This window comes from Chrysemys picta, unplaced genomic scaffold (genome assembly GCF_011386835.1).
Source record: "Chrysemys picta bellii isolate R12L10 unplaced genomic scaffold, ASM1138683v2 scaf10, whole genome shotgun sequence".
Taxonomy (NCBI): Eukaryota; Metazoa; Chordata; order Testudines; family Emydidae; genus Chrysemys; species Chrysemys picta.
Window position 1 is genome coordinate 199,931 of NW_027052717.1, and position 25,031 is coordinate 224,961.

Consider the following 25,031-nt stretch of genomic DNA (forward strand, 5'->3'; position numbering starts at 1 on the left):
CCTATACGCAGGGCTCGGCGTCCTTCCCAGCACCCAGCCCCTGCCGGCCCCTACAAACAAACACACAAGGACAGATGCAAATACAGGTACCTTCTCCTCCAACGAGAACTCCCTCTCAAACTCCCCTGTTAGCCGCCCTGTTTGCTGCTCTCAGCTGTACCGCTGCCTGGCTGGTCGGCCGCTTTTATGGGCCCCTTGATCAGCCAAGCCCCGCCCCCTATACGCAGGGCTCGGCGTCCTTCCCAGCACCCAGCCCCTGCCGGCCCCTACAAACAAACACACAAGGACAGATGCAAATACAGGTACCTTCTCCTCCAACGAGAACTCCCTCTCAAACTCCCCTGTTAGCCGCCCTGTTTGCTGCCGCTGCTCGCAGCTGTACCGCTCCCTGGCTGGGCGGCCGCTTTTATGGGCCCCTTGATCAGCCAAGCCCCGCCCACTATACGCAGGGCTCGGCGTCCTTCCCAGCACCCAGCTCCTGCCGGCCCCTACAAACAAACACACAAGGACAGATGCAAATACAGGTACCTTCTCCTCCAACGAGAACTCCCTCTCAAACTCCCCTGTTAGCCGCCCTGTTTGCTGCCGCTGCTCGCAGCTGTATCGCTGCCTGGCTGGGCGGCCGCTTTTATGGGCCCCTTGATCAGCCAAGCCCCGCCCCCTATACGCAGGGCTCAGCGTCCTTCCCAGCACCCAGGCCGTGCCGGCCCGTACAAGCAAACACACAAGGACAGATGCAAATACAGGTACCTTCTCCTGCAACGAGAACTCCCTCTCAAACTCCCCTGTTAGCCGCCCGGTTTGCTGCTCGCAGCTGTACCGCTGCCTGGCTGGGCGGCCGCTTTTATGGGCCCCTTGATCAGCCAAGCCCCGCCCCCTATACGCAGGGCTCGGCGTCCTTCCCAGCACCCAGCCCCTGCCGGCCCCTACAAACAAAGACACAAGAACAACAAGGACAGATGCAAATACAGGTACCTTCGCCTCCAATGAGAACTCCCTCTCAAACTCCCCTGTTAGCCTCCCTGTTTGCTGCTCGCAGCTGTACCGCTGCCTGGCTGGGCGGCCGCTTTTATGGGCCCCTTGATCAGCCAAGCCCCGCCCGCTATACGCAGGGCTCGGCGTCCTTCCCAGCACCCAGCCCCTGCCGGCCCCTACAAACAAACACACAAGGACGGATGCAAATACAGGTACCTTCTCCTCCAACGAGAACTCCCTCTCAAACTCCCCTGTTAGCCGCTCTGTTTGCTGCTCGCAGCTGTACCGCTGCCTGGCTGGGCGGCCGCTTTTATGGGCCCCTTGATCAGCCAAGCCCCGCCCGCTATACGCAGGGCTCGGCGTCCTTCCCTGCACCCAGGCCCTGCCGGCCCGTACAAACAAACACACAAGGACAGATGCAAATACAGGTACCTTCTCCTCCAACGAGAACTCCCTCTCAAACTCCCCTGTTAGCCGCCCTGTTTGCTGCCGCTGTACCGCAGCCTGGCTGGGCGGCCGCTTTTATGGGCCCCTTGATCAGCCAAGCCCCGCCCCCTATACGCAGGGCTGGGCGTCCTTCCCAGCACCCAGCCCCTGCCGGCCCCTACAAACAAACAAAAACAACAAGGACAGATGCAAATACAAGTACCTTCCCCTCCAATGAGAACTCCCTCTCAAACTCCCCTGTTTGCTGCCGCTGCTCGCACCTGTACCGCTGCCTGGCTGGGCGTCCGCTTTTATGGGTCCCTTGATCAGCCAAGCCCCGCCCCCTATACGCAGGGCTCGGCGTCCTTCCCAGCACCCAGCCCCTGCCGGCCCCTACAAGCAAACACACAAGAACAACAAGGACAGATGCAAATACAGGTACCTTCCCCTCCAATGAGAACTCCCTCTCAAACTCCCCTGTTTGCTGCCGATGCTCGCACCTGTACCGCTGCCTGGCTGGGCGGCCGCTTTTATGGGCCACTTGATCAGCCAAGCCCCGCCCCCCAGACGCAGGGCTCGGCGTCCTTCATAGCACCCAGCCCCTGCCGGCCCCTACAAACAAACACACAAGAACAACAAGGACAGATGCAAATACAGGTACCTTCTCCTCCAATGAGAACTCCCTCTCAAACTCCCCTGTTTGCTGCCGCTGCTCGCAGCTGTACCGCTGCCTGGCTGGGCGGCCGCTTTTATGGGCCCCTTGATCAGCCAAGCCCCGCCCCCTATACGCAGGGCTCGGCGTCCTTCCCAGCACCCAGCCCCTGCCGGCCCCTACAAACAAACACACAAGAACAACAAGGACAGATGCAAATACAGGTACCTTCCCCTCCAATGAGAACTCCCTCTCAACCTCCCCTGTTTGCTGCCGCTGCTCGCAGCTGTACCGCTGCCTGGCTGGGCGGCCGCTTTTATGGGCCCCTTGATCAGCCAAGCCCCGCCCCCCAGACGCATAGCTCGGCGTCCTTCCCAGCACCCAGCCCCTGCCGGCCCCTACAAACAAACACACAAGAACAACAATGACAGATGCAAATACAGGTACCTTTTCCTCCAATGAGAACTCCCTCTCAAACTCCCCTGTGTGCTGCCGCTGCTCGCAGCTGTACCGCTGCCTGTCTGGGCGGCCGCTTTTATGGGCCCCTTGATCAGCCAAGCCCCGCCCCCCAGACGCAGGGCTCGGCGTCCTTCCCAGCACCCAGCCCCTGCCGGCCCCTTCAAACAAACACACAAGAACAACAAGGACAGATGCAAATACAGGTACCTTCCCCTCCAATGAGAACTCCCTCTCAAACTCCCCTGTTTGCTGCCGCTGCTCGCACCTGTACCGCTTCCTGGTTGGGCGGCAGCTTTTATGGGCCCCTTGATCAGCCAAGCCCCGCCCCCTATATGCAGGGCTCGGCGTCCTTCCCAGCACCCAGCCCCTGCCGGCCCCTACAAACAAACACACAAGAACAACAAGGACAGATGCAAATACAGGTACCTTCCCCTCCAATGAGAACTCCCTCTCAACCTCCCCTGTTTGCTGCCGCTGCTCGCAGCTGTACCGCTGCCTGGCTGGGCGGCCGCTTTTATGGGCCCCTTGATCAGCCAAGCCCAGCCCCCTATACGCAGGGCTCGGCGTCCTTCCCAGCACCCAGCCCCTGCCGGCCCCTACAAACAAAGACACAAGAACAACAAGGACAGATGCAAATACAGGTACCTTCTCCTCCAATGAGAACTCCCCCTCAAACTCCCCTGTTTGCTGCCGCTGCTCGCAGCTGTACCGCTGCCTGGCTGGGCGGCCGCTTTTATGGGCCCCTTGATCAGCCAAGCCCCGCCCCCTATACGCAGGGCTCGGCGTCCTTCCCAGCACCCAGCCCCTGCCGGCCCCTACAAACAAACACACAAGAACAACAAGGACAGATGCAAATACAGGTACCTTCTCCTCCAACGAGAACTCCCTCTCAAACTCCCCTGTTAGCCGCCCTGTTTGCTGCTCTCAGCTGTACCGCTGCCTGGCTGGTCGGCCGCTTTTATGGGCCCCTTGATCAGCCAAGCCCCGCCCCCTATACGCAGGGCTCGGCGTCCTTCCCAGCACCCAGCCCCTGCCGGCCCCTACAAACAAACACACAAGGACAGATGCAAATACAGGTACCTTCTCCTCCAACGAGAACTCCCTCTCAAACTCCCCTGTTAGCCGCCCTGTTTGCTGCCGCTGCTCGCAGCTGTACCGCTCCCTGGCTGGGCGGCCGCTTTTATGGGCCCCTTGATCAGCCAAGCCCCGCCCACTATACGCAGGGCTCGGCGTCCTTCCCAGCACCCAGCCCCTGCCGGCCCCTACAAACAAAGACACAAGAACAACAAGGACAGATGCAAATACAGGTACCTTCGCCTCCAATGAGAACTCCCTCTCAAACTCCCCTGTTAGCCGCCCTGTTTGCTGCTCGCAGCTGTACCGCTGCCTGGCTGGGCGGCCGCTTTTATGGGCCCCTTGATCAGCCAAGCCCCGCCCGCTATACGCAGGGCTCGGCGTCCTTCCCAGCACCCAGCCCCTGCCGGCCCCTACAAACAAACACACAAGAACAACAAGGACAGATGCAAATACAGGTACCTTCGCCTCCAATGAGAACTCCCCCTCAAACTCCCCTGTTTGCTGCCGCTGCTCGCAGCTGTACCGCTGCCTGGCTGGGCGGCCGCTTTTATGAGCCCCTTGATCAGCCAAGCCCCGCCCCCTATACGCAGGGCTCGGCGTCCTTCCCAGCACCCAGCCCCTGCCGGCCCCTACAAACAAACACACAAGAACAACAAGGACAGATGCAAATACAGGTACCTTCTCCTCCAACGAGAACTCCCTCTCAAACTTCCCTGTTAGCCGCCCTGTTTGCTGCTCTCAGCTGTACCGCTGCCTGGCTGGTCGGCCGCTTTTATGGGCCCCTTGATCAGCCAAGCCCCGCCCCCTATACGCAGGGCTCGGCGTCCTTCCCAGCACCCAGCCCCTGCCGGCCCCTACAAACAAACACACAAGGACAGATGCAAATACAGGTACCTTCTCCTCCAACGAGAACTCCCTCTCAAACTCCCCTGTTAGCCGCCCTGTTTGCTGCCGCTGCTCGCAGCTGTACCGCTGCCTGGCTGGGCGGCCGCTTTTATGGGCCCCTTGATCAGCCAAGCCCCGCCCCCTATACGCAGGGCTCGGCGTCCTTCCCAGCACCCAGGCCGTGCCGGCCCTTACAAGCAAACACACAAGGACAGATGCAAATACAGGTACCTTCTCCTGCAACGAGAACTCCCTCTCAAACTCCCCTGTTAGCCGCCCGGTTTGCTGCTCGCAGCTGTACCGCTGCCTGGCTGGGCGGCCGCTTTTATGGGCCCCTTGATCAGCCAAGCCCCGCCCCCTATACGCAGGGCTCGGCGTCCTTCCCAGCACCCAGCCCCTGCCGGCCCCTACAAACAAAGACACAAGAACAACAAGGACAGATGCAAATACAGGTACCTTCGCCTCCAATGAGAACTCCCTCTCAAACTCCCCTGTTAGCCGCCCTGTTTGCTGCTCGCAGCTGTACCGCTGCCTGGCTGGGCGGCCGCTTTTATGGGCCCCTTGATCAGCCAAGCCCCGCCCGCTATACGCAGGGCTCGGCGTCCTTCCCAGCACCCAGCCCCTGCCGGCCCCTACAAACAAACACACAAGAACAACAAGGACAGATGCAAATACAGGTACCTTCGCCTCCAATGAGAACTCCCTCTCAAACTCCCCTGTTAGCCGCCCTGTTTGCAGCTCGCAGCTTTACCGCTGCCTGGCTGGGCGGCCGCTTTTATGGGCCCCTTGATCAGCGAAGCCCCGCCCCCTATACGCAGGGCTCGGCGTCCTTCCCAGCACCCAGCCCCTGCCGGCCACTACAAACAAACACACAAGGACGGATGCAAATACAGGTACCTTCTCCTCCAACGAGAACTCCCTCTCAAACTCCCCTGTTAGCCGCTCTGTTTGCTGCTCGCAGCTGTACCGCTGCCTGGCTGGGCGGCCGCTTTTATGGGCCCCTTGATCAGCCAAGCCCCGCCCGCTATACGCAGGGCTCGGCGTCCTTCCCTGCACCCAGGCCCTGCCGGCCCGTACAAACAAACACACAAGGACAGATGCAAATACAGGTACCTTCTCCTCCAACGAGAACTCCCTCTCAAACTCCCCTGTTAGCCGCCCTGTTTGCTGCCGCTGTACCGCAGCCTGGCTGGGCGGCCGCTTTTATGGGCCCCTTGATCAGCCAAGCCCCGCCCCCTATACGCAGGGCTGGGCGTCCTTCCCAGCACCCAGCCCCTGCCGGCCCCTACAAACAAACAAAAACAACAAGGACAGATGCAAATACAGTTACCTTCCCCTCCAATGAGAACTCCCTCTCAAACTCCCCTGTTTGCTGCCGCTGCTCGCACCTGTACCGCTGCCTGGCTGGGCGTCCGCTTTTATGGGTCCCTTGATCAGCCAAGCCCCGCCCCCTATACGCAGGGCTCGGCGTCCTTGCCAGCACCCAGCCCCTGCCGGCCCCTACAAGCAAACACACAAGAACAACAAGGACAGATGCAAATACAGGTACCTTCCCCTCCAATGAGAACTCCCTCTCAAACTCCCCTGTTTGCTGCCGATGCTCGCACCTGTACCGCTGCCTGGCTGGGCGGCCGCTTTTATGGGCCACTTGATCAGCCAAGCCCCGCCCCCCAGACGCAGGGCTCAGCGTCCTTCATAGCACCCAGCCCCTGCCGGCCCCTACAAACAAACACACAAGAACAACAAGGACAGATGCAAATACAGGTACCTTCTCCTCCAATGAGAACTCCCTCTCAAACTCCCCTGTTTGCTGCCATTGCTCGCAGCTGTACCGCTGCCTGGCTGGGCGGCCGCTTTTATGGGCCCCTTGATCAGCCAAGCCCCGCCCCCTATACGCAGGGCTCGGCGTCCTTCCCAGCACCCAGCCCCTGCCGGCCCCTACAAACAAACACACAAGAACAACAAGGACAGATGCAAATACAGGTACCTTCCCCTCCAATGAGAACTCCCTCTCAACCTCCCCTGTTTGCTGCCGCTGCTCGCAGCTGTACCGCTGCCTGGCTGGGCGGCCGCTTTTATGGGCCCCTTGATCAGCCAAGCCCCGCCCCCCAGACGCATAGCTCGGCGTCCTTCCCAGCACCCAGCCCCTGCCGGCCCCTACAAACAAAAACACAAGAACAACAATGACAGATGCAAATACAGGTACCTTTTCCTCCAATGAGAACTCCCTCTCAAACTCCCCTGTGTGCTGCCGCTGCTCGCAGCTGTACCGCTGCCTGTCTGGGCGGCCGCTTTTATGGGCCCCTTGATCAGCCAAGCCCCGCCCCCCAGACGCAGGGCTCGGCGTCCTTCCCAGCACCCAGCCCCTGCCGGCCCCTTCAAACAAACACACAAGAACAACAAGGACAGATGCAAATACAGGTACCTTCCCCTCCAATGAGAACTCCCTCTCAAACTCCCCTGTTTGCTGCCGCTGCTCGCACCTGTACCGCTTCCTGGTTGGGCGGCAGCTTTTATGGGCCCCTTGATCAGCCAAGCCCCGCCCCCTATACGCAGGGCTCGGCGTCCTTCCCAGCACCCAGCCCCTGCCGGCCCCTACAAACAAACACACAAGAACAACAAGGACAGATGCAAATACAGGTACCTTCCCCTCCAATGAGAACTCCCTCTCAACCTCCCCTGTTTGCTGCCGCTGCTCGCAGCTGTACCGCTGCCTGGCTGGGCGGACGCTTTTATGGGCCCCTTGATCAGCCAAGCCCAGCCCCCTATACGCAGGGCTCGGCGTCCTTCCCAGCACCCAGCCCCTGCCGGCCCCTACAAACAAACACACAAGAACAACAAGGACAGATGCAAATACAGGTACCTTCTCCTCCAATGAGAACTCCCTCTCAAACTCCCCTGTTTGCTGCCGCTGCTCGCAGCTGTACCGCTGCCTGGCTGGGCGGCCGCTTTTATGGGCCCCTTGATCAGCCAAGCCCCGCCCCCTATACGCAGGGCTCGGCGTCCTTCCCAGCACCCAGCCCCTGCCGGCCCCTACAAGCAAACACACAAGAACAACAAGGACAGATGCAAATACAGGTACCTTCTCCTCCAATGAGAACTCCCTCTCAAACTCCACTGTTTGCTGCCGCTGCTCGCAGCTGTACTGCTGCCTGGCTGGGCGGCCGCTTTTATGGGCCCCTTGATCAGCCAAGCCCCGCCCCCCTGACGCAGGGCTCGGCGTCCTTCCCAGCACCCAGCCCCTGCCGGCCCCTACAAACAAACACACAAGAACAACAAGGACAGATGCAAATACAGGTACCTTCCCCTCCAATGAGAACTCCCTCTCAAACTCCCCTGTTTGCTGCCGCTGCTCGCACCTGTACAGCTTCCTGGCTGGGCGGCCGCTTTTATGGGCCCCTTGATCAGCCAAGCCCCGCCCCCTATACGCAGGGCTCGGCGTCCTTCCCAGCACCCAGCCCCTGCCGGCCCCTGCAAACAAACAAGAACAACAAGGACAGATGCAAATACAGGTACCTTCCCCTCCAATGAGAACTCCCTCTCAAACTCCCCTGTTTGCTGCCGCTGTTCGCACCTCTACCGCTGCCTGGCTGGGCGGCCGCTTTTATGGGCCTCTTGATCAGCCAAGCCCCGCCCCCTAGATGCAGGGCTCGGCGTCCTTCCCAGCACCCAGGCCCTGCCGGCCCGTACAAACAAACACACAAGGACAGATGCAAATACAGGTACCTTCGCCTCCAATGAGAACTCCCTCTCAAACTCCCCTGTTAGCCGCCCTGTTTGCTGCTCGCAGCTGTACCGCTGCCTGGCTGGGCGGCCGCTTTTATGGGCCTCTTGATCAGCCAAGCCCCGCCCGCTATACGCAGGGCTCGGCGTCCTTCCCAGCACCCAGCCCCTGCCGGCCCCTACAAACAAACACACAAGAACAACAAGGACAGATGCAAATACAGGTACCTTCGCCTCCAATGAGAACTCCCTCTCAAACTCCCCTGTTAGCCGCCCTGTTTGCTGCTTGCAGCTGTACCGCTGCCTGGCTGGGCGGCCGCTTTTATGTGCCCCTTGATCAGCCAAGCCCCGCCCCCTATACGCAGGGCTCGGCGTCCTTCCCAGCACCCAGCCCCTGCCGGCCCCTACAAACAAACACACAAGGACGGATGCAAATACAGGTACCTTCTCCTCCAACTAGAACTCCCTCTCAAACTCCCCTGTTAGCCGCTCTGTTTGCTGCTCACAGCTGTACTGCTGCCTGGCTGGGCGGCCGCTTTTATGGGCCCCTTGATCAGCCAAGCCCCGCCCGCTATACGCAGGGCTCGGCGTCCTTCCCAGCACCCAGCCCCTGCCGGCCCCTACAAACAAACACACAAGAACAACAAGGACAGATGCAAATACAGGTACCTTCGCCTCCAATGAGAACTCCCTCTCAAACTCCCCTGTTAGCCGCCCTGTTTGCTGCTCGCAGCTGTACCGCTGCCTGGCTGGGCGGCCGCTTTTATGGGCCCCTTGATCAGCCAAGCCCCGCCCGCTATACGCAGGGCTCGGCGTCCTTCCCAGCACCCAGCCCCTGCCGGCCCCTACAAACAAACACACAAGGATGGATGCAAATACAGGTACCTTCTCCTCCAACGAGAACTCCCTCTCAAACTCCCCTGTTAGCCGCTCTGTTTGCTGCTCGCAGCTGTACCGCTGCCTGGCTGGACGGCCGCTTTTATGGGCCCCTTGATCAGCCAAGCCCCGCCCCCTATACGCAGGGCTCGGCGTCCTTCCCAGCACCCAGCCCCTACCGGCCCCTACAAACAAACACACAAGAACAACAAGGACAGATGCAAATACAGGTACCTTCCCCTCCAATGAGAACTCCCTCTCAACCTCCCCTGTTTGCTGCCGCTGCTCGCAGCTGTACCGCTGCCTGGCTGGGCGGCCGCTTTTATGGGCCCCTTGATCAGCCAAGCCCAGCCCCCTATACGCAGGGCTCGGCGTCCTTCCCAGCACCCAGCCCCTGCCGGCCCCTACAAACAAACACACAAGAACAACAAGGACAGATGCAAATACAGGTACCTTCTCCTCCAATGAGAACTCCCCCTCAAACTCCCCTGTTTGCTGCTGCTGCTCGCAGCTGTACCGCTGCCTGGCTGGGCGGCCGCTTTTATGGGCCCCTTGATCAGCCAAGCCCCGCCCCCTAGACGCAGGGCTCGGCGTCCTTCCCAGCACCCAGGCCCTGCCGGCCCGTACAAACAAACACACAAGGACAGATGCAAATACAGGTACCTTCTCCTGCAACGAGAACTCCCCCTCAAACTCCCCTGTTAGCCGCCCTGTTTGCTGCTCGCAGCTGTACCGCTGCCTGGCTGGGCGGCCGCTTTTATGGGCCCCTTGATCAGCCAAGCCCCTCCCCCTATACGCAGGGCTCGGCGTCCTTCCCATCACCCAGCCCCTGCCGGCCCCTACAAACAAACACACAAGAACAACAAGGACAGATGCAAATACAGGTACCTTCGCCTCCAATGAGAACTCCCTCTCAAACTCCCCTGTTAGCCGCCCTGTTTGCTGCTCGCAGCTGTACCGCTGCCTGGCTGGGCGGCCGCTTTTATGGGCCTCTTGATCAGCCAAGCCCCGCCCGCTATACGCAGGGCTCGGCGTCCTTCCCAGCACCCAGCCCCTGCCGGCCCCTACAAACAAACACACAAGAACAACAAGGACAGATGCAAATACAGGTACCTTCGCCTCCAATGAGAACTCCCTCTCAAACTCCCCTGTTAGCCGCCCTGTTTGCTGCTCGCAGCTGTACCGCTGCCTGGCTGGGCGGCCGCTTTTATGGGCCCCTTGATCAGCCAAGCCCCGCCCGCTATACGCAGGGCTCGGCGTCCTTCCCAGCACCCAGCCCCTGCCGGCCCCTACAAACAAACACACAAGGATGGATGCAAATACAGGTACCTTCTCCTCCAACGAGAACTCCCTCTCAAACTCCCCTGTTAGCCGCTCTGTTTGCTGCTCGCAGCTGTACCGCTGCCTGGCTGGACGGCCGCTTTTATGGGCCCCTTGATCAGCCAAGCCCCGCCCCCTATACGCAGGGCTCGGCGTCCTTCCCAGCACCCAGCCCCTGCCGGCCCCTACAAACAAACACACAAGAACAACAAGGACAGATGCAAATACAGGTACCTTCCCCTCCAATGAGAACTCCCTCTCAACCTCCCCTGTTTGCTGCCGCTGCTCGCAGCTGTACCGCTGCCTGGCTGGGCGGCCGCTTTTATGGGCCCCTTGATCAGCCAAGCCCAGCCCCCTATACGCAGGGCTCGGCGTCCTTCCCAGCACCCAGCCCCTGCCGGCCCCTACAAACAAACACACAAGAACAACAAGGACAGATGCAAATACAGGTACCTTCTCCTCCAACGAGAACTCCCCCTCAAACTCCCCTGTTAGCCGCCCTGTTTGCTGCTCGCAGCTGTACCGCTGCCTGGCTGGGCGGCCGCTTTTATGGGCCCCTTGATCAGCCAAGCCCCTCCCCCTATACGCAGGGCTCGGCGTCCTTCCCATCACCCAGCCCCTGCCGGCCCCTACAAACAAACACACAAGAACAACAAGGACAGATGCAAATACAGGTACCTTCGCCTCCAATGAGAACTCCCTCTCAAACTCCCCTGTTAGCCGCCCTGTTTGCTGCTCGCAGCTGTACCGCTGCCTGGCTGGGCGGCCGCTTTTATGGGCCTCTTGATCAGCCAAGCCCCGCCCGCTATACGCAGGGCTCGGCGTCCTTCCCAGCACCCAGCCCCTGCCGGCCCCTACAAACAAACACACAAGAACAACAAGGACAGATGCAAATACAGGTACCTTCGCCTCCAATGAGAACTCCCTCTCAAACTCCCCTGTTAGCCGCCCTGTTTGCTGCTTGCAGCTGTACCGCTGCCTGGCTGGGCGGCCGCTTTTATGGGCCCCTTGATCAGCCAAGCCCCGCCCCCTATACGCAGGGCTCGGCGTCCTTCCCAGCACCCAGCCTCTGCCGGCCACTACAAACAAACACACAAGGACGGATGCAAATACAGGTACCTTCTCCTCCAACTAGAACTCCCTCTCAAACTCCCCTGTTAGCCGCTCTGTTTGCTGCTCACAGCTGTACTGCTGCCTGGCTGGGCGGCCGCTTTTATGGGCCCCTTGATCAGCCAAGCCCCGCCCGCCATACGCAGGGCTCGGCGTCCTTCCCAGCACCCAGCCCCTGCCGGCCCCTACAAACAAACACACAAGAACAACAAGGACAGATGCAAATACAGGTACCTTCGCCTCCAATGAGAACTCCCTCTCAAACTCCCCTGTTAGCCGCCCTGTTTGCTGCTCGCAGCTGTACCGCTGCCTGGCTGGGCGGCCGCTTTTATGGGCCCCTTGATCAGCCAAGCCCCGCCCGCTATACGCAGGGCTCGGCGTCCTTCCCAGCACCCAGCCCCTGCCGGCCCCTACAAACAAACACACAAGGACGGATGCAAATACAGGTACCTTCTCCTCCAACGAGAACTCCCTCTCAAACTCCCCTGTTAGCCGCTCTGTTTGCTGCTCGCAGCTGTACCGCTGCCTGGCTGGACGGCCGCTTTTATGGGCCCCTTGATCAGCCAAGCCCCGCCCCCTATACGCAGGGCTCGGCGTCCTTCCCAGCACCCAGCCCCTGCCGGCCCCTACAAACAAACACACAAGAACAACAAGGACAGATGCAAATACAGGTACCTTCGCCTCCAATGAGAACTCCCTCTCAAACTCCCCTGTTAGCCGCCCTGTTTGCTGCTCGCAGCTGTACCACTGCCTGGCTGGGCGGCCGCTTTTATGGGCCCCTTGATCAGCGAAGCCCCGCCCCCTATACGCAGGGCTCGGCGTCCTTCCCAGCACCCAGCCCCTGCCGGCCACAACAAACAAACACACAAGGACGGATGCAAATACAGGTACCTTCTCCTCCAACGAGAACTCCCTCTCAAACTCCCCTTTTAGCCGCTCTGTTTGCTGCTCGCAGCTGTACCGCTGCCTGGCTGGGCGGCCGCTTTTATGGGCCCCTTGATCAGCCAAGCACCGCCCGCTATACGCAGGGCTCGGCGTCCTTCCCAGCACCCAGCCCCTGCCGGCCCCTACAAACAAACACACAAGAACAACAAGGACAGATGCAAATACAGGTACCTTCTCCTCCAATGAGAACTCCCTCTCAAAATCCCCTATATGCTGCCGCTGCTCGCAGCTGTACCGCTGCCTGGCTGGGCCGCCGCTTTTATGGGCCCCTTGATCAGCCAAGCCCCGCCCCCTATACGCAGGGCTCGGCGTCCTTCCCAGCACCCAGCCCCTGCCGGCCCCTACAAAAAAACACACAAGAACCACAAGGACAGATGCAAATACAGGAACCTTCCCCTCCAATGAGAACTCCCTCTCAAACTCCCCTGTTTGCTGCCGCTGCTCGCACCTGTACCGCTTCCTGGCTGGGCGGCCGCTTTTATGGGCCCCTTGATCAGCCAAGCCCCGCCCCCTATACGCAGGGCTCGGTGTCCTTCCCAGCACCCAGCCCCTGCCGGCCCCTACAAGCAAACACACAAGAACAACAAGGACAGATGCAAATACAGGTACCTTCCCCTCCAATGAGAACTCCCTCTCAAACTCCCCTGTTTGCTGCCGCTGCTCGCACCTGTACCGCTGCCTGGCTGGGTGGCCTCTTTTATGGGCCCCTTCATCAGCCAAGCCCAGCCCCCTATACGCAGGGCTCGGCGTCCTTCCCAGCACCGAGCCCCTGCCGGCCCCTACAAAAAAACACACAAGAATAACAAGGACAGATGCAAATACAGGTACCTTCCCCTCCAATGAGAACTCGCTCTCAACCTCCCCTGTTTGCTGCCACTGCTCGCAGCTGTACCGCTGCCTGACTGGGCGGCCGCTTTTATGGGCCCCTTGATCAGCCAAGCCCCGCCCCCTATACGCAGGGCTCGGCGTCCTTCCCAGCACCCAGCCCCTGCCGGCCCCTACAAACAAACACACAAGAACAACAAGGACAGATGCAAATACAGGTACCTTCGCCTCCAATGAGAACTCCCTCTCAAACTCCCCTGTTAGCCGCCCTGTTTGCTGCTCGCAGCTGTACCGCTGCCTGGCTGGGCGGCCGCTTTTATGGGCCCCTTGATCAGCCAAGCCCTGCCCGCTATACGCAGGGCTCGGCGTCCTTCCCAGCACCCAGCCCCTGCCGGCCCCTACAAACAAACACACAAGGACGGATGCAAATACAGGTACCTTCTCCTCCAACGAGAACTCCCTCTCAAACTCCCCTGTTAGCCGCTCTGTTTGCTGCTCGCAGCTGTACCGCTGCCTGGCTGGACGGCCGCTTTTATGGGCCCCTTGATCAGCCAAGCCCCGCCCCCTATACGCAGGGCTCGGCGTCCTTCCCAGCACCCAGCCCCTGCCGGCCCCTACAAACAAACACACAAGAACAACAAGGACAGATGCAAATACAGGTACCTTCGCCTCCAATGAGAACTCCCTCTCAAACTCCCCTGTTAGCCGCCCTGTTTGCTGCTCGCAGCTGTACCACTGCCTGGCTGGGCGGCCGCTTTTATGGGCCCCTTGATCAGCGAAGCCCCGCCCCCTATACGCAGGGCTCGGCGTCCTTCCCAGCACCCAGCCCCTGCCGGCCACAACAAACAAACACACAAGGACGGATGCAAATACAGGTACCTTCTCCTCCAACGAGAACTCCCTCTCAAACTCCCCTTTTAGCCGCTCTGTTTGCTGCTCGCAGCTGTACCGCTGCCTGGCTGGGCGGCCGCTTTTATGGGCCCCTTGATCAGCCAAGCACCGCCCGCTATATGCAGGGCTCGGCGTCCTTCCCAGCACCCAGCCCCTGCCGGCCCCTACAAACAAACACACAAGAACAACAAGGACAGATGCAAATACAGGTACCTTCTCCTCCAATGAGAACTCCCTCTCAAAATCCCCTATATGCTGCCGCTGCTCGCAGCTGTACCGCTGCCTGGCTGGGCCGCCGCTTTTATGGGCCCCTTGATCAGCCAAGCCCCGCCCCCTATACGCAGGGCTCGGCGTCCTTCCCAGCACCCAGCCCCTGCCGGCCCCTACAAAAAAACACACAAGAACCACAAGGACAGATGCAAATACAGGAACCTTCCCCTCCAATGAGAACTCCCTCTCAAACTCCCCTGTTTGCTGCCGCTGCTCGCACCTGTACCGCTTCCTGGCTGGGCGGCCGCTTTTATGGGCCCCTTGATCAGCCAAGCCCCGCCCCCTATACGCAGGGCTCGGTGTCCTTCCCAGCACCCAGCCCCTGCCGGCCCCTACAAGCAAACACACAAGAACAACAAGGACAGATGCAAATACAGGTACCTTCCCCTCCAATGAGAACTCCCTCTCAAACTCCCCTGTTTGCTGCCGCTGCTCGCACCTGTACCGCTGCCTGGCTGGGTGGCCTCTTTTATGGGCCCCTTCATCAGCCAAGCCCAGCCCCCTATACGCAGGGCTCGGCGTCCTTCCCAGCACCGAGCCCCTGCCGGCCCCTACAAAAAAACACACAAGAATAACAAGGACAGATGCAAATACAGGTACCTTCCCCTCCAATGAGAACTCGCTCTCAACCTCCCCTGTTTGCTGCCACTGCTCGCAGCTGTACCGCTGCCTGACTGGGCGGCCGCTTTTATGGGCCCCTTGATCAGCCAAGCCCCGCCCCCTATACGCAGGGCTCGGCGTCCTTCCCAGCACCCAGCCCCTGCCGGCCCCTACAAACAAACACACAAGAACAACAAGGACCGATGCAAATACAGGTACCTTCTCCTCCAATGAGAACTCCCCCTCAAACTCCCCTGTTTGCTGCCGCTGCTCGCAGCTGTACCGCTGCCTGGCTGGGCGGCCGCTATTATGGGCCACTTGATCAGCCAAGCCCCGCCCCCCAGACGCAGGGCTCGGCGTCCTTCCCAGCACCCAGCCCCTGCCGGCCCCTACAAACAAACACACAAGAACAACAAGGACAGATGCAAATACAGGTACCTTCTCCTTCAATGAGAACTCCCTCTCAAACTCCCCTGTTTGCTGCCGCTGCTGGCAGCTGTACCGCTGCCTGGCTGGGCCGCCGCTTTTATGGGCCCCTTTATCAGCCAAGCCCCGCCCCCTATACGCAGGGCTCGGCGTCCTTCCCAGCACCCAGCCCCTGCCGGCCCCTACAAACAAACACACAAGAACAACAAGGACAGATGCAAATACAGGAACCTTCCCCTCCAATGAGAACTCCCTCTAAAACTCCCCTGTTTGCTGCCGCTGCTCACAGCTGTACTGCTGCCTGGCTGGGCGGCCGCTTTTATGGGCCCCTTGATCATCCAAGCCCCGCCCCCTATACGCAGGGCTCGGCGTCCTTCCCAGCACCCAGCTCCTGCCGGCCCCTACAAACAAACACACAAGAACAACAAGGACAGATGCAAATACAGGAACCTTCCCCTCCAATGAGAACTCCCTCTAAAACTCCCCTGTTTGCTGCCGCTGCTCACAGCTGTACCGCTGCCTGGCTGGGCGGCCGCTTTTATGGGCCCCTTGATCATCCAAGCCCCGCCCCCTATACGCAGGGCTCGGCGTCCTTCCCAGCACCCAGCTCCTGCCGGCCCCTACAAACAAACACACAAGAACAACAAGGACAGATGCAAATACAGGAACCTTCCCCTCCAATGAGAACTCCCTCTAAAACTCCCCTGTTTGCTGCCGCTGCTCGCAGCTGTACCGCTGCCTGGCTGGGCGGACGCTTTTATGGGCCCCTTGGTCAGCCAAGCCCCGCCCCCTATACGCAGGCTCGGCGTCCTTCCCAGCACCCAGCCCCTGCCGGCCCTTACAAACAAACACACAAGAACAACAAGGACAGATGCAAATACAGGTACCTTCTCCTCCAATGAGAACTCCCTCTCAAACTCCCCTGTGTGCTGCCGCTGCTCGCAGCTGTACCGCTGCCTGGCTGGGCGGCCGCTTTTATGGGCCCCTTGATCAGCCAAGCCCCGCCCCCCAGACGCAGGGCTCGGCGTCCTTCCCAGCACCCAGCCCCTGACGGCCCCTACAAACAAACACACAAGAACAACAAGGACAGATGCAAATACAGGTACCTTCCCCTCCAATGAGAACTCCCTCTCAACCTCCCCTGTTTGCTGCCGCTGCTCGCAGCTGTACCGCTGCCTGGCTGGGCGGCCGCTTTTATGGGCCCCTTGATCAGCCAAGCCCCGCCCCCTATACGCAGGGCTCGGTGTCCTTCCCAGCACCCAGCCCCTGCCGGCCCCTACAAACAAACACACAAGAACAACAAGGACAGATGCAAATACAGGTACCTTCTCCTCCAATGAGAACTCCCTCTCAAACTCCCCTGTGTGCTGCCGCTGCTCGCAGCTGTACCGCTGCCTGGCTGGGCGGCCGCTTTTATGGGCCCCTTGATCAGCCAAGCCCCGCCCCCCAGACGCAGGGCTCGGCCTCCTTCCCAGCACCCAGCCCCTGCCGGCCCCTACAAACAAACACACAAGAACAACAAGGACAGATGCAAATACAGGTACCTTCCCCTCCAATGAGAACTCCCTCTCAAACTCCCCTGTTTGCTGCCGCTGCTCGCACCTGTACCGCTTCCTGGTTGGGCGGCCGCTTTTATAGGCCCCTTGATCAGCCAAGCCCCGCCCCTATACGCAGGGCTCGGCGTCCTTCCCAGCACCCAGCCCCTGCCGGCCCCTACAAACAAACAAGAACAACAAGGACAGATGCAAATACATTTACCTTCCCCTCCAATGAGAACTCCCTCTCAAACTCCCCTGTTTGCTGCCGCTGTTCGCACCTGTACCGCTGCCTGGCTGGGCGGCCGCTTTTATGGGCCCCTTGATCAGCCAAGCCCCGCCCCCTATACGCAGGGCTCGGCGTCCTTCCCAGCACCCAGCCCCTGCCGGCCCCTACAAGCAAACACACAAGAACAAGAAGGACAGATGCAAATACAGGTACCTTCCCCTCCAATGAGAACTCCCTCTCAAACTCCCCTGTTTGCTGCCGCTGCGCGCAGCTGTACCGCTGCCTGTCTGGGCGTCCGCTTTAATGGGCCCCTTGATCAGCCAAGCCCCGCCCCCTATACGCAGGGCTCGGCCTCCTTCCCAGCACCCAGCCCCTGCCGGCCCCTACAAACAAACACACAAGAACACAAGGACAGATGCAAATACAGGTACCTTCCCCTCCAATGAGAACTCCCTCTCAAACTCCCCTGTTTGCTGCCGCTGCTCGCACCTCTACCGCTTCCTGGTTGGGCGGCCGCTTTTATGGGCCCCTTGATCAGCCAAGCCCCGCCCCCTATACGCAGGGCTCGGCGTCCTTCCCAGCACCCAGCCCCTGCCGGCCCCTACAAACAAACACACAAGAACAACAAGGACAGATGCAAATACAGGTACCTTCCCCTCCAATGAGAACTCCCTCTCAAACTCCCCTGTTAGCTGCCCTGTTTGCTCGCAGCTGTACCGCTGCCTGGCTGGGCGGCCGCTTTTATGGGCCCCTTGATCAGCCAAGCCCCGCCCCCTATAGGCAGGGCTCGGCGTCCTTCCCAGCACCCAGCCCCTGCCGGACCCTACAAACAAACACACAAGAACAACAAGGACAGATGCAAATACAGGTACCTTCCCCTCCAATGAGAACTCCCTCTCAACCTCCACTGTTTGCTGCCGCTGCTCTCAGCTGTACCGCTGCCTGGCTGGGCGGCCGCTTTTATGGGCCCCTTGATCAGCCAAGCCCCACCCCCTATACGCAGGTCTCGGCGTCCTTCCCAGCAAACAGCCCCTGCCGGCCCCTACAAACAAACACACAAGAACAAAAAGGACAGATGCAAATACAGGTAGTTTCCCCTCCAATGAGAACTCCCTCTCAACCTCCCCTGTTTGCTGCCGCTGCTCGCAGCTGTACCGCTGCCTGGCTGGGCGGCCGCTTTTATGGGCCCCTTGATCAGCCAAGCCCAGCCCCCTATACGTAGGGCTCGGCGTCCTTCCCAGCATCGAGCCCCTGCCGGCCCCTACAAACAAACACACAAGAATAACAAGGACAGATGCAAATACAGGTACCTTCCCCTCCAATGAGAACTCCCTCTCAACCTCCCCTGTTTGCTGCCACTGCTCGCAGCTGTACCGCTGCCTGGCTGGGCGGCCGCTTTTATGGGCCCCTTGATCAGCCAAGCCCCGCCCCCTATACGCAGGGCTCGGCGTCCTTCCCAGCACCCAGCCCCTGCCGGCCCCTACAAACAAAGACACAAGAACAACAAGGACAGATGCAAATACAGGTACCTTCGCCTCCAATGAGAACTCCCTCTCAAACTCCCCTGTTAGCCGCCCTGTTTGCTGCTCGCAGCTGTACCGCTGCCTGGCTGGGCGGCCGCTTTTATGAGCCCCTTGATCAGCCAAGCCCCGCCCGCTATACGCAGGGCTCGGCGTCCTTCCCAGCACCCAGCCCCTGCCGGCCCCTACAAACAAACACACAAGAACAACAAGGACAGATGCAAATACAGGTACCTTCGCCTCCAATGAGAACTCCCTCTCAAACTCCCCTGTTAGCCGCCCTGTTTGCTGCTCGCAGCTTTACCGCTGCCTGGCTGGGCGGCCGCTTTTATGGGCCCCTTGATCAGCGAAGCCCCGCCACCTATACGCAGGGCTCGGCGTCCTTCCCAGCACCCAGCCCCTGCCGGCCACTACAAACAAACACACAAGGACGGATGCAAATACAGGTACCTTCTCCTCCAACGAGAACTCCCTCTCAAACTCCCCTGTTAGCCGCTCTGTTTGCTGCTCGCAGCTGTACCGCTGCCTGGCTGGGCGGCCGCTTTTATGGGCCCCTTGATCAGCCAAGCCCCGCCCGCTATACGCAGGGCTCGGCGTCCTTCCCAGCACCCAGCCCCTGCCTGCCCCTACAAACAAACACACAAGAACAACAAGGACAGATGCAAATACAGGTACCTTCCCCTCCAATGAGAACTCCCTCTCAAACTCCCCTGTTTGCTGCCGCTGCTCGCAGCTGTACCGCTGCCTGGCTAGGCGGCAGCTTTTATGGGCCCCTTGATCAGCCAAGCCCCGCCCCCTATACGCAGGGCTCGGCGTCCTTCCCAGCACCCAGACCATGCCGGCCCCTACAAACAAACACACAAGAACAACAAGGACAGATGCAAATACAGGTACCTTCCCCTCCAATGAGACCTCCCACTCAAACTCCCCTGTTAGCCGCCCTGTTTGCTGCTCGCAGCTGTACCGCTACCTGGCTAGGCGGCCGCTTTTATGGGCCCCTTGATCAGCCAAGCCCCGCCCCCTATACGCAGGGCTCGGCGTCCTTCCCAGCACCCAGCCCCTGCCGGCCCCTACAAACAAACACACAAGAACAACAAGGACAGATGCAAATACAGGTACCTTCCCCTCCAATGAGAACTGCCTCTCCAACTCCCCTGTTTGCTGCCGCTGCTCGAGGCTGTACCGCTGCCTGGCTGGGCGGCCGCTTTTATGGGCCACTTGATCAGCCAAGCCCCGCCCCCTATACGCAGGGCTCGGCGTCCTTCCCAGCACCCAGCCCCTGCCGGCCCCTACAAACAAACACACAAGAACAACAAGGACAGATGCAAATAGAGGTACCTTCCCCTCCAATGAGAACTCCCTCTCAAACTCCCCTGTTAGCCGCCCTGTTTGGTGCTCGCAGCTGTACCGCTGCCTGGCTGGGCGGCCGCTTTTATGGGCCCCTTGATCAGCCAAGCCCCGCCCCCTATTCGCAGGGCTCGGCGTCCTTCCCAGCACCCAGCCCCTACCACCACTACAAACAAACACACAAGAACAACAAGGACAGATGCAAATACAGGTACCTTCTCCTCCAATGAGAATTCCCTCTCAAACTCCCCTGTTAGCAGCCCTGTTTGCTGCCGCTGCTCGCAGCTGTACCGCTGCCTGGCTGGGCGGCCGCTTTTCTGGGACCCTTGATCAGCCAAGCCCCGCCCCCTATACGCAGGGCTCGGCGTCCTTCCCAGCATCCAGCCCCTGCCGGCCCCTACAAACAAACACACAAGAACAACAAGGACAGATGCAAATACAGGTACCTTCCCCTCTAATGAGAACTCCCTCTCAAACTCCCCTGTTAGCCGCCCTGTTTGCTGCTCGCAGCTGTACCGCTGCCTGGCTGGGCGGCCGCTTTTATGGGCCCCTTGATCAGGCAAGCCCCGCCCCCTATACGCAGGGATCGGCGTCCTTCCCAGCACCCAGCCCCTGCCGGCCCCTAACAAAAAAACACACAAGAACAACAAGGACAGATGCAAATACAGGTACCTTCCCCTCCAATGAGAACTCCCTCTCAAACTCCCCTGTTTGCTCCCGCTGCTCGCAGCTGTACCGCTGCCTGGCTGGGCGGCCGCTTTTATGGGCCCCTTGATCAGCCAAGCCCCGCCCCCTATACGCAGGGCTCGGCGTCCTTCCCAGCACCCAGACCATGCCGGCCCCTACAAACAAACACACAAGAACAACAAGGACAGATGCAAATACAGGTACCTTCCCCTCCAATGAGAACTCCCTCTCAAACTCCCCTGTTAGCCCCCCTGTTTGCTGCTCGCAGCTGTACCGCTGCCTGGCTAGGCGGCCGCTTTTATGGGCCCCTTGATCACCGAAGCCCCGCCCCCTATGCGCAGGGCTCGGCGTCCTTCCCAGCACCCAGACCATGCCGGCCCCTACAAACAAACACACAAGAACAACAAGGACAGATGCAAATACAGGTACCTTCCCCTCCAATGAGACCTCCCACTCAAACTCCCCTGTTAGCCGCCCTGTTTGCTGCTTCCAGCTGTACCGCTGCCTGGCTAGGCGGCCGCTTTTATGGGCCCCTTGATCAGCCAAGCCCCGCCCCGTATACGCAGGGCTCGGCGTCCTTCCCAGCACCCAGCCCCTACCTGCCCCTACAAACAAACACACAAGAACAACAAGGACAGATGCAAATACAGGTACCTTCCCCTCCAATGAGAACTCCCTCTCAAACTCCCCCCTTTGCTGCCGCTGCTCGCAGCTGTACCGTTGCCTGGCTGGGCCGCCGCTTTTATGGGCCCCTTGATCAGCCAAGCCCCGCCCCCTATACGCAGGGCTCGGTGTCCTTCCCAGCACCCAGCCACTGCCGACCCCTACAAACAAACACACAAGAACAACAAGGACAGATGCAAATACAGGTACCTTCCCCTCCAATGGGAACTCCCTCTCAAACTCCCCTGTTTGCTGCCGCTGCTCGCAGCTGTACCGCTGCCTGGCTGGGCGGCCGCTTTTATGGGCCCCTTGATCAGCCAAGCCCCGCCCCCTATACGCAGGGCTCGGCGTCCTTCCCAGCACCCAGCCCCTGCCGGCCCCTACAAACAAACACACAAGAACAACAAGGACAGATGCAAATAAAGGTACCTTCCCCTCCAATGAGAACTCCCTCTCAAACTCCCCTGTTTGCTGCCGCTGCTCGCAGCTGTACCGCTGCCTGGCTGGGCGGCCGCTTTTATGGGCCCCTTGATCAGCCAAGCCCCGCCCCCTATACGCAGGGCTCAGCGTCCTTCCCAGCACCCAGCCCCTGCCGGCCCCTACAAACAAACACACAAGAACAACAAGGACAGATGCAAATACAGGTACCTTCCCCTCCAATGAGAACTCCCTCTCAAACTCCCCTGTTTGCTGCCGCTCCTCGCAGCTGTACCGCTGCCTGGCTCGGCCGCCGCTTTTATGGGCCCCTTGATCAGCCAAGCCCCGCCCCCTATACGCAGGGCTCGGCGTCCTTCCCAGCACCCAACCACTGCCGACCCCTACAAACAAACACACAAGAACAACAAGGACAGATGCAAATACAGGTACCTTCCCCTCCAATGAGAACTCCCTCTCAAACTCCCCTGTTTGCTGCCGCTGCTCGCAGCTGTACCGCTGCCTGGCTGGGCGGCCGCTTTTATGGGCCCCTTGATCAGCCAAGCCCCGCCCCCTATACGCAGGGCTCGGCGTCCTTCCCAGCACCCAGCCCCTGCCGGCCCCTACAAACAAACACACAAGAACAACAAGGACAGATACAAATACAGGTACCTTCCCCTCCAATGAGAACTCCCTCTCAAACTCCCCTGTTAGCCGCCCTGTTTGCTGCTCGCAGCTGTACCGCTGCCTGGCTTGGCGGCCGCTTTTATGGGCCCCTTGATCAGCCAAGCCCCGCCCCCTATACGCAGGGCTCGGCGTCCTTCCCAGCACCCAGCCCCTGCCGGCCCCTACAAACAAACACACAAGAACAACAAGGACAGATGCAAATAAAGGTACCTTCCCCTCTTATGAGAACTCCCTCTCAAATTCCCCTGTTAGCCGCCCTGTTTGCTGCTCGCAGCTGTACCGCTGTCTGGTTGGGCGGCCGCTTTTATGGGCCCCTTGATCAGCCAAGCCCCGCCCCCTATACGCAGGGCTCGGCGTCCTTCCCAGCACCCAGCCCATGCCGGCCCCTACAAACAAACACCTAAGAACAACAAGGAGAGATGCAAATACAGGTACCTTCCCCTCCAATGAGAACTCCCTCTCAAACTCCCCTGTTAGCCGCCCTGTTTGCTGCTCGCAGCTGTACCGCTGCCTGGCTGGGCGGCCGCTTTTATGGGCCCCTTGATCAGCCAAGCCCCGCCCCCTATACGCAGGGCTCGGCGTCCTTCCCAGCACCCAGCCCCTGCCGGCCCCTACAAACAAACACACAAGAACAACAAGGACAGAGGCAAATACAGGTACCTTCCCCTCCAATGAGAACTCCCTCTCAAACTCCCCTGTTTGCTGCCGCTGCTCGCAGCTGTACCGCTGCCTGGCTGGGCGGCCGCTTTTATGGGCCCCTTGATCAGCCAAGCCCCGCCCCCTATACGCAGGGCTCGGCGTCCTTCCCAGCACCCAGACCATGCCGGCCCCTACAAACAAACACACAAGAACAACAAGGACAGATGCAAATACAGGTACCTTCCCCTCCAATGAGACCTCCCACTCAAACTCCCCTGTTAGCCGCCCTGTTTGCTGCTCGCAGCTGTACCGCTGCCTGGCTAGGCGGCCGCTTTTATGGGCCCCTTGATCAGCCAAGCCCCGCCCCCTATACGCAGGGCTCGGCGTCCTTCCCAGCACCCAGCCCCTGCCGGCCCCTACAAACAAACACACAAGAACAACAAGGACAGATGCAAATACAGGTACCTTCTCCTCCAATGAGAACTCCCTCTCAAACTCCCCTGTTTGCTGCCGCTGCTCGCAGCTGTACCGCTGCCTGGCAGGGCCGCCGCTTTTATGGGCCCCTTGATCAGCCAAGCCCCGCCCCCTATACGCAGGGCTCGGCGTCCTTCCCAGCACCCAGCCCCTACCTGCCCCTACAAACAAACACACAAGAACAACAAGGACAGATGCAAATACAGGTACCTTCCCCTCCAATGAGAACTCCCTCTCAAACTCCCCCCTTTGCTGCCGCTGCTCGCAGCTGTACCGCTGCCTGGCTGGGCCGCCGCTTTTATGGGCCCCTTGATCAGCCAAGCCCCGCCCCCTATACGCAGGGCTCGGTGTCCTTCCCAGCACCCAGCCACTGCCGACCCCTACAAACAAACACACAAGAACAACAAGGACAGATGCAAATACAGGTACCTTCCCCTCCAATGAGAACTCCCTCTCAAACTCCCCTGTTTGCTGCCGCTGCTCGCAGCTGTACCGCTGCCTGGCTGGGCGGCCGCTTTTATGGGCCCCTTGATCAGCCAAGCCCCGCCCCCTATACGCAGGGCTCGGCGTCCTTCCCAGCACCCAGCCCCTGCCGGCCCCTACAAACAAACACACAAGAACAACAAGGACAGATGCAAATAAAGGTACCTTCCCCTCCAATGAGAACTCCCTCTCAAACTCCCCTGTTTGCTGCCGCTGCTCGCAGCTGTACCGCTGCCTGGCTGGGCGGCCGCTTTTATGGGCCCCTTGATCAGCCAAGCCCCGCCCCCTATACGCAGGGCTCAGCGTCCTTCCCAGCACCCAGCCCCTGCCGGCCCCTACAAACAAACACACAAGAACAACAAGGACAGATGCAAATACAGGTACCTTCCCCTCCAATGAGAACTCCCTCTCAAACTCCCCTGTTTGCTGCCGCTCCTCGCAGCTGTACCGCTGCCTGGCTCGGCCGCCGCTTTTATGGGCCCCTTGATCAGCCAAGCCCCGCCCCCTATACGCAGGGCTCGGCGTCCTTCCCAGCACCCAACCACTGCCGACCCCTACAAACAAACACACAAGAACAACAAGGACAGATGCAAATACAGGTACCTTCCCCTCCAATGAGAACTCCCTCTCAAACTCCCCTGTTTGCTGCCGCTGCTCGCAGCTGTACCGCTGCCTGGCTGGGCGGCCGCTTTTATGGGCCCCTTGATCAGCCAAGCCCCGCCCCCTATACGCAGGGCTCGGCGTCCTTCCCAGCACCCAGCCCCTGCCGGCCCCTACAAACAAACACACAAGAACAACAAGGACAGATACAAATACAGGTACCTTCCCCTCCAATGAGAACTCCCTCTCAAACTCCCCTGTTAGCCGCCCTGTTTGCTGCTCGCAGCTGTACC